This window comes from Xenopus laevis, chromosome 5S (genome assembly GCF_017654675.1).
Source record: "Xenopus laevis strain J_2021 chromosome 5S, Xenopus_laevis_v10.1, whole genome shotgun sequence".
Classification (NCBI taxonomy): Eukaryota; Metazoa; Chordata; class Amphibia; order Anura; family Pipidae; genus Xenopus; species Xenopus laevis.
In genome coordinates this window covers 113,016,039-113,026,893 of record NC_054380.1, presented here as the reverse complement: position 1 = coordinate 113,026,893, position 10,855 = coordinate 113,016,039, and positions in this window count along the sequence as shown.

The window sequence follows — 10,855 nt, the reverse complement described above, 5'->3', positions numbered from 1 at the left end:
TTGTCCGACCTGTGAAGTCTTAACCAGCGCAGCTTTTACGTGTGTGTTTGTGTGTGTGTCTCTATAGGTGCATTTTTACTTGTTCAAGAGATTCGAAATAATGATGTGCATTAACCTTCTCTCACCTGATCACTGTTTTCTGATAAGCAGGACTTGTCTGATGAATGTCCTCTTTCTATAGAGTACATGGATATTCATTATAAGTTTGATGGTTTGTTACGAAGATCATTCAGATCACAACTCTGCATTAACAGGCTTGAGAAATCCAGAGTAAACAAACAGTTGCCTATTATTTTTTCTTTGTTTACAAACAATGATTTTTCTTAATGTCTTCCTTTTGATTCTGTGTTCTGTAGTCCATATTCCTTCATATAAAATGATAATGATATCATGCAAAGCAGTTCTGGCATCGGACCTAGTGTAAATTCACCTACAAATGTTGTGTCCAGCCTGCAGCATTACAAGTGTAAACAGTAGGGGGTGCTAGGGGTGTAGCTGGAAGGCTGCAGGTTGGATATTCTTAGGCCAAAATAATGATACACAAGGGCCTGTTTATAAGTTAGGGAAATAATGTAGTTTAAAGGAGAAGGAAACCCTAAAAATTAATAGGACTAAAAATGGCATGTTTTATATACTGAACTTATTGTTACAGCCAAAAGTTTCAGCTTGTCAATTGCAGCAATGATCCAGGACTTCAAACTTGTCACAGGGGCTCACCATCTTGGAAAGTGTCTGTGACTCTCACATGCTCAGTGGGCTCTGAGCAGCTGTTAAGAAGTTAAGCTTAGGGGTCGTCACTAATTATCCAGCAAAAGATGAGATTGGCCTGTAATATAAGATGCTACAGGGCTGATTATTAAATTCTGATGCTAATTGCACTGCTGCCATGTAATAATTATCTGTATTACTTACTAATCAGCCTTATATTGTGACATTTCTAATCCACGTGTACTGTATATTGTGAGTGGGTCCCTAAGCTCAGTAAGTGACAGCAGCACAGAGCATGTGCAGTGAATCAGCAGAAAAGAAGATGGGGAGCTACTGGGGCATTTTTGGAGACAAAGATCTTTACTGCTAAAGGGTTGTGGTTGCCTTGGGCTGGTACAGAAGCCCAAAACATAATGTACAACATTTTTAGCTACTTCTTTAGCTTTAGTTCTCCTTTAATAGAAAAAAGAGTGTACAATCCATAACCATGTAATTTGTCATTGTGTTAAAGTGCTCATAGATAGGTATCTCCATTTAGTACAAGGCACCCTGGGTAGAATGATAAAGTAGGCAGACCCAGGATGCCACACTATATGTGTGAATCATGTTGAAGGAATCTGTCCGAGAAATAAAGATCCAAATATCTTTCTATAGATAAAATACCTCCCAGTGCTGGTCCTGTATTGACATCTATTGATTTCTGTGTGTTTCTAAAGAGAAGGCACCTGTCTGACAATCAGTCACTCTGTCTGGCTGTTCTCCGCAGACGGACTCCTAATTCCTTTTCATAAAGTCCAGCTGAATTGGTGAATGCAAAAGACCACTAAATCTGATTAGATGTGTTCAGTGTACAGTTGTCTGCTCTGAGCTTGTATGTCCTCCCAATGATTGTTTATGGAGTGGTAAAATCTCATCAGCGCCCTCTACCTGTGATTTCAATAAATACCTCCATTTCTAGCAATAGGTTTATTGTGCTGTTAGTGACCAGCTCTACTGCCCACACTTTTTCCACGTATAGTTTGAAGATATGTCCTTTCAGCTGAGCTTTCTTCTGTACCCTAGCAACTGAACCAGAGTTTGCTATTTAAAGTATTTCTTCTTAGTTACAACTGTCTAAATATGGTTTTCTAATAAAAATGTTGCCTTACTTTCCATTACTTCGTTCTTTTTCTTTTTTTTCAGTGCTCTGGTTTATGTTATTGAAGTTCACAGTTAGATTACTGACCCCAGAAATTAAACCTTTATTACATTTATCAGAACATTTTCTTTGAAAACTATTTATAATTTTGCCATAATAGGTTATTTTGCCATAACCTACTGGCATGTCTGGATAATGTGACTACAGGGAGTGGGAGGCGGCATTCTGCCACTCCTGTAGCCATAATTACCCAGACATACCAGTAGGATCACTGCTAACAATGGATAATGAGCCACACATATTGCAGAAGGATCTCTGCAGACGATGGATAGATGAAAAGCATAACCTCACCCCCTCCTGCATAGTCAGAATGCCACAAACCTCTTTTTCTCTTCCAGTGTTTCCATGCTGCTTGCCTCACCCTGACACCTCACCTTAGTTTAAACTCTGGCAAACAATGAACGCACACCCAATTGTTACATCTCCATCCAATGGAGAGAAACCGGTCGGTAGTCCGGTGGACCAATAATCTGACCCTGATTGTGTCACCATCTGATTTGAATGATAAATATAACCACTGATAATGTCTTTCATGTCAGCTGGATGTAAGGCTGCCACCTGGCCGCTAAAAATGTTGCTTGATGCCAATGTTATTTATAGGGAAAAAGAAAAAATAGGAAGGCCGGTATTTCTTTCCAGAAAAGGTGGCAACCCTAGCTGGACATGAGGTATTGTTTTAGGGTCCCCCAAAACCATGCTTAAAATAAAATATCTTATCATAATTGTTCATATATACACAAAAAAAACTTTACTTTGCCTTCACTATTGTTTTCCCATTATTTCATTGTTTTTTAAAAAATGGGCATTGGTTTGGTCAATCTCTCTCTCCCACTTAAGGGTAAGTCCACACTGGGCGTTTTGGGGAGATTTGGTCGCCTGGCAACTAATCGCCTCGTCTTTGCGGCGACCAATCTCCCCAAACGCCTTCCCTGACTCTGTGCCGGCTTAAATTGAAAAAACGCTAATCACACGCAAAGTCACCTGAAGTTGCCTCACGAGGAGACTTTGGAAAACAAATCGCTGTGTGTGATTAGCGCCAGAGTTTTTTTTTTCACATTTTAGCCGGCGCAGAGTCAGTGATTGTGAAATAGTGATTGATCAAGTTAGCGATGTCGGACTTCTATTATTCTGAACACTGTGTTCATCATTTGTTTTTCCTGCCTTTTATGTTTTCCTAAATTTTCCATTAATTTCTCTCAGTCCCTTGAGATAAGATAAAGGAGTTTATGTCTGCTGATTTAAAGGTTTCGATTTTTTGGTCCCCTGAACAACAAAATTGGATTTCTACTGTATTGCAGCCCCTAAAGGTAGAACTACACGAGCGTCTTCAATGCGATTCTGGCAGATCTGACGCAGTGCGCCAAAACGCAGGCGTCAAGTCGGATGCGATGGAAAATAAGGTAAGCAATTGCAATGCAGCGTCTGCATCCGACAGTCGTGTTGTGTCGGATGAACGCTGCGACAACATCTGACATTTGTATTTTTTACCTTATTTTTCGTTGCATCCGACTTGACGCCTGTGTTTTGGCACACCGCGCCGGAATCAAATTGAAGACGCTTGTGTAGTTGTACACTAACCCAAGAAGTTTTTATGAATTCAAGGACATTCAGGGGCACATTTACTATTGGTTGAATATCGAGGGTTAATTAACCCTCGATATTCGACCCTCGAAGTTAAATCCTTCGACTTTGAATATCGAAGTCGAAGGATTTATCGCAATTCCTTCCAAATCGAAGGAAAATTCATTTTCCTTAGATCCCAAATTGCCTAGAAGGCCTATGGGGACCTTCCCCTTACGCTAACATTGGTGCTCGGTAGGTTTTAGGTGGCGAAGTAGGTGGTCGAAGTTTTTTCTAAAGATACAGTACTTAGACTATCGAATGGTCGAATAGTCGAACGATTTTTAGTTCGAATCGTTCGATTCGAAGGTTGAAGTAGCCAATTCGATGGTCACTGGGATCCTGTTCTGAGCCTTGCATTAACCCACACTACTCAAACCCATCAATATCATTCCTTTCCCTGTTTATATACCTAGGCATTTATACATTAATATTAATATTTAACCCAAGCAGCCTAGTTGCCAAATGTCGTAGTGGAATAAACAGTGTAAAGAAGACCTGTATTTACCTAGCTCCCTGTAATCTTGTGTATTTAATCTACAGTTTGCAAGGGCTGACCTTAATGTACAAGTGCATGGTACCGCGCAGGATACAAAATCCAGTGACTTTATTCCACAGCAAGCTGGCTGATAAGAGCTAACTGGAATGAATGGGTATACTGTAGGTGCTAGCAAATAGTAATTATGTTTAAAGTGTTGGGAAACAATCAAGGCTTGTTCTAGATATAAAGTTCACTGAAAACATTTGAGTCTGTTCATCTTGTCTCAGATAAATGATGGCCTCCCTGTCAGAACCAAAAGAGAAACTAAAGGTTTCTTTGGGCTTCATATACAGTATAAATCACTATTTGGGAATACACCAACCAAATGAAAAGGCCTGACCCACTTTTTCACCTCTATTGCATCTCAGTTCAATGTTTATCAGGAGGTAATTTAGGTAATATCAGTGGCCTTTGGTATTTAAAGAGATACTGACACCATAAATTATTATTTTTTTATAATATTATTAATAATATTAATTGTAATAATATTAATTATTAATTTTTATAATATTGGCTTTGAAACTACTTATAACTTTGCCATAAAGTATTTGCACAATGCTTTTACATTACCTGTCTGATCCCCCATGTTCCTGTATGAGGGGGCTGCCATATTTGTGCAGCAGGAGTCCATTAGCATTAGAAAATTTAACTGACAGGCTGAGATGGGACAGTCAGGTTGGCAAAACAGTCAGGTTTAGAAACTTCATCTAACAATTACTTACAAAAACAAAAAACGATCAACATGACCTATAGGTAACTTCTAATGTACATTTATATTTTAAAAAGTAGTTTTTTAGTGTCAGTATCACTCCAAGTAAAGTTATCACTTTTTCACGTTTAACCGGAGTGCTGCTGTCTTTATTGAATTGAATTACTTTACCCAGGAGGTAATTTAGGGGGATTCACGTCCGGGTCTCCAGCACTGTCACTAGCCCTTCATTTGCAGGCAATACCCTGAATATGAAATCAGCACAACAGTGCAAAATGCTTGGCAGGAGCATGCTTTAAATCCAATTTCCCTATCCGTATACAGTCAATCCAGACAGCCAGCTTATTTTTCTACAAACATAGAGCATCCAATTGTAATATATTAAGTTAATAATGTGGTTGTGCTGATATATGTTAAACATGACATTAGGCAAGGCCCCAAACTTTTTTACCCATGAGCCACATTCAAATGTAAAAAAATTTGGAAAGCAACATAAGCATGCATAAAGTTCCCGGGATGCCAAATATGTGCTGTGAATGGCTATTTGGTAGTCCCTGTGTAGACTGGCAGCCTATAGGAAGCTCTGTTTGACAGTACACATGGTTTTTATGCAACCAAAACTTGCCTCCAAGCCAAGAATTCAAAAAGCAGTACTTACTTTAAAGGTGAAGTAAATCCTTAAAGGAAAACTATACCCCCCAAACAATGTAGGTCTCTATTAAAAGATACTGAGTAAAACAGCTCATGTGTAAAACCCTGCTTCATGTAAATGAACCATTATCATAATAATATACTTTTTTAGTAGTATGTGCCATTGGGTAATCATAAATAGAAAATTGCCATTTTAAAAAATAAGGGCCGCCCTGAGATCGTAAGATTCACTGTACTCACATACAAACCACATGTAAGGTCACATGAGCCAATTAACAGACAGAGTTCTGCCTTTTGCTTCCTCACTTCTTCCTGTTACAGTTAGTGTTGTAGTATTTCTGGTCAGGTGATCTCTGAGGCAGCACAGATAGAGTCACGAAATGGTAGTTCAAGGCAAGAGATGTAAAAGGGCAATATTTATGTAAATATATATTCCAGTTTGGAAAGATTCTTTAATATGTCATTCAATTTGATATAAACTATCTGTTGCTTAAGTATTCATTTTGGGGGTATAGTTTTCCTTTAAAAACAAAAACTAATGTGGCTACAAATGCTGTATTTCATATACAGAACAGATGACTTAGTTGGTCTTAGTTAGAGGTCACTAACCACACCCTGGTGGAATTGCACTCCAGCCACTACTGGATTCAGTCAAAAGTTTTTGCAGATTAAATGGAAATGATGGACCACATCTTTTTCCCACTTATTTCATCTACCCTGAACTGGGCAACTGCTGACTGACCAAAATGCAGAACCCCCCCCTTCCCGCTTAACCCCCTTAAGGAGATGTTTGGGATTAATTAACTAGTCTATAAGAATACACAGAGCTATATCAGTTAAGGTGGCCATACACGGAGAGATCCGCTCGTTTGGCGATGTCGCCAAACGAGCGGATCTCTCCCCGATATGCCCACCTTGAGGTGGGCAGTATCGGGCTGATCCGATCGTGGGCCCTAGGGCCCAACGATCGGATCCTAACAAATGGTAATGGGCGGTCGGATCGCGGGACCGCATCAACAAACAGATGCGGCCGCGATCCAACGGGATTTTTAGTCCTATCCGATCGAGATCTGGCCGACTTTCGGCCAGATCTAGATCGAGGAAGCCCGTCAGGGGGCCCCATACACGGGCCAATAAGCTGCCGACTCGGTCTGTCTGCAGCTTTTATCGGCCCGTGTATGGCCACCTTTAGATCAGAGATCCCCAACCAGTAGCTCATGAGCAACATGTTTCTCTCCAACCCCTTGGATGTTGCTCCCAGAGGCCACAGATGATTATTTTTGAATTCCAGGCTTGGAGGCAACATTTGGTTGTATAAAAACCAGGTGCACTGCCAAACAGAGCCTCAATGTAGGTTGACAATCAACATAGGGGCTACCAAATGGCCAATCACAGCACTTATTTGGTACCCCAAGAACATTTTTCATGCTAGTGTTGCTCCCCAACTCCTTTTACTTCTGAATGTTGCTCACGGATTCAAAAGGTTGGGGATCCCTGAGTTAGATATTCCAGTACCTGGCTTGCATGTCACCAGCTCCAGCTTGAATGTAAGGAGCAGGGCTGGAACTAGGGATAAGCAGAGTAGGCACGTGCCTAGGCTGCAAAGCTGGGGGGTGCCAGGCACATAACCGCTCAGTCACCAACCCCATGTCCGGTCCCGTCTCTCCCCAACTGCCGCATCTATTCTTTGTATAAATGAGTGTGCACTCAGCCGGCGCCGTGGCCTGGCCAGGTTGCCTAGATAAAGAGTAATCAAGTGGCTCTGATAAAGAGTAATAAATCCATTCTCTATTGAACAATGGCCCAAAATTCCACAATGCTGATCAATAGGTACAGGAAGCCTTTAGTTAAAGAAATCAATGTTCATGGTGGTGCCAGTGTTACTGAACAAATGATCCACATTCTTTCCTTACAAAAAGATCACTATGAAATAACCTTTTGTTAAACAATCAGTATATGGTATGTTATATCAACGGGAACACATATCCTCCCATTTTAAAATGTTTTTAAAAGAAAAGTAATTAAATATGTTTTATGATGAGCTTGCAGGAATGTTACACATTCTGTATAGTGTCTTTTGGAAACTGCACAGCACCCCCATGGACCCCATTATCCCCTGCCTGCTTGTAAACAAGTTTTCAGCACACACTGGGCTGTGTTTAGGTGCAAAGAAAAATTGGTATTTATTCTGACATTTCGGCTCCTATACACGAGCCGTCTTCACTGTGGGTTAGCTATCATTTACTTTTAATTAGGAGCAAGGAAAAAAACAGGTTAATTAACTTTACCAACCAGTTTGCATTAGGATTAAGGCATATGGTGCTTTTACTGTCATGAGCTGCAGGTTACTCACAGTGCCACACATTGTAGCTAGTTTAGAGTGACCCATGTCAGTCCATCATTGTTACTACTCATAGCACCATTCAGACATTAGCCCTTGGAGACATTGTAGAATATCTGTGCCACAGCCACATGCTATTAATTTGGCTTTATCACACAGGGCAATACCGTCCAACTGGCGGCCTGAAGGCGGGTTGTGACCCCCCCCCACATTAAAGTCTGCCTACTATGACTATTTACCTTGTGTAAAATATAAAAGGTATAAATTCTGAGATGAATTTGCCCCTGTTTACATCTCACATTCAGACAGTAAACTCCTGCATTGTTCACACCTGTAATCCCACCTGCATTGTTCACACATGTAATACCTCTATTGTTTACACCCCTAAAGACTGTAGTGTTCACACCTCAGACCTAGATTAAAAAGCACCCACATTGTTCACCTCATCTCATTTACAAACTGTTGGAGGGGCACCAGCATTGTGTCACTGTATGTAGCACAGTATGAACTGTTCATCTTAGAGTCCTGAAAGGTTTCCCTGTCTCCTGCTCTATTCTGCCTTCTCTATGCTCAATATGTGTATGTGTGCCATACTCTGCCTGTCCTATGCTCCCTGTGTGTGCCATACTCTGCCTGCCCTATGCTCCCTGTATTTGCCATACACTGCCTGCCCTATACTCCCCATGTGTGTCATACTCTGCCTGTCCTATGCTCCCTGTGTGTGTCATACTCTGCCTGCCCTATGCTCCCTGTGTGTGCCAATACTCTGCTTACCCTATGCTCCCTGTATTTGCCATACACTGCCTGCCCTATACTCCCTGTGTGTGCCATACTATGTCTTCCATATTCTTCCTTGTATGTGTCATAATCTGCCTTCCCTATGCTCTATGTGTGTGTCATACTCTGCCTGCCCTATGCTCCTGGTGTGTGCCATATTCTGCATGTCCTATGCTCCCTTTATTTGCCATACTCTGTCTGCCCTATGCTCCCTGGGTGTGCCATACTCTGTCTGGCCTACACTACCTGTGTGACGAGAACCTTGTTGGGTTTGTTAGCATTTGGATATTGTTGTCACAGGTCCCTAAGGTGTTTAATTATGTGCTGGAGGGGACAGTTTTATCCACAGTGGATGAGTAGGAGACATATGGATTTAAGGGTATGTTTTAATATGACTTAACATTTTCACACATGAGTGATGAGCAATATCCCTGCAGTGAGCACCAACCATTTGGTTTTTTTGGTGTGTTACCACCATTAATGTGGACATGGTCTTGTGGTAACATGGGTTAAAGTGGGTGTGGTTTAAAACAAGGAGTGGTCAACACTGGCTTCCATTATCACCCCTCCACCATGTAGGCCAGAAAAATTCCAGCCGTCGTTACCACAGAAATTGGACAGCACTGATATAGTATATAATTTGATATATGCTCAGCTAGAGTTAGGAGGAAAGATCAGTATAGAAAGTATCAGCTGTAAAACCGTGTGTATCATTGGTTAAAAGGTATTGGTACAATTAGGATCCCTATACATGCTGCTTAGCAAGAGGGCTTTCTTACAGCAAAATATATATACAGCACAAAAGACTAACCTTCCATATATATGATGGGTACAACTCCTGAATGTAAATGAAACTGTGAGCCGGTGAATTAGGTTAAACTTGTTTGACAGGGTAGATGGGAGGAATGGGATGGGAGGCACTGTGTGATGTAATAACAGGCACTTACTAAGCAGTCAATTTACGTGAGCTAAAAATAATGCAATGCCACATAGGAATCCTGGACGCTGAGCTGTGGGGCTGCGTCTCATCATGTGAAACTCGAATTTGGTAAAAACAGTATCTTTTACACTTCTCTCCAATACTACAGCGATTCATTCCAATGAAAAATGACATTTTTTTTAAAAAAAATTTTATTTTGATCTCATAGTATGGAAAGGCTGTCTCCAATAGACTCCATTTTATCCTAATAATCCAAATTTTTAAGAATTATTTCCTTTTTCTCTGAAATAATAAAACAGTGATCCAAACGAAGATATAATTAATGAAGGCCAACTGAAAAGTTGCTTAGAATCGGTCAATGCATTATTATACTTTGCTGGTGATCGCACAATAATAAACCTTTCTAAAATGAGTATATAAGGAATGTCCCTCCATTTATTCAACCCTAAAACGCTTATAGGCGTGTCCCCTTCCATTTGGGAAACAGCTGATCACAGAGTGACTGATTTTGCCCCTTCATGCCAGCTGACTTTTTGGGCATCACTAGTCCAACACCCAGCGCCATTCCTGTGTATATTGCCGCCAGAGGTGGCTCCAGTATTGCCACCCCACCCAGCCCAAATCCATTTCCGGGGGAAGGCAGCAATGCTAGTGTGGAGAGCGAGATTGCGCTCTCTCGCCCTAGTAAAGCCAAATTTACGGTTCAAAAACTGGAGATTCGGCTCTTAAAGGCACCAGGAGCGTCAATTTGCCGCCCCTCAAAACCTAGCTGGCGACACCGCCTAAGGCGAGCGCCTCAGCTCATCTCATTGGCGGATCACCCCTGCAAACACTACACCAACTACAAAACCAGATTCATATTCACAATACATCCATGCAATTAAAGCTGCTGTTCTCAAAACTAAGGACATAATTCACAGCTACCACCTAGTCCTCACCCATTTATAACATAAGGGTAATAGGCCTCTGCAAATATACCAGCTAAAAACACCTATTATTGCTACATATACAAGGAGGCACAGAGCCGGATTAACATAGTGGGCAGCACTAGGCCTGCTGACGTTCGTCACCCCCATCCTCTCCCTTTTATTCGTGCAAATTTTCATCGTCTGGACTGGAGCAATGGGAATTGGCGCATGCGAAATTAAAAAAAAATATTTTATATCCTGCGCATCCACAGTGTTTCTGAACCAATGTGGGTGTGATTTGGCAGCAGGCTGCCCCTTAAAATCCAAGAAACGGATTGCACACTCGGTTACAAAAATAGAAAATGTTCGTTACATCAAACAAAAATAGGGGTTAAAAAAATTATTATTATTAAATAATCAAAAAGAAAAAGGCTTAATTATTTATGGCCCTGAGGAAGACCA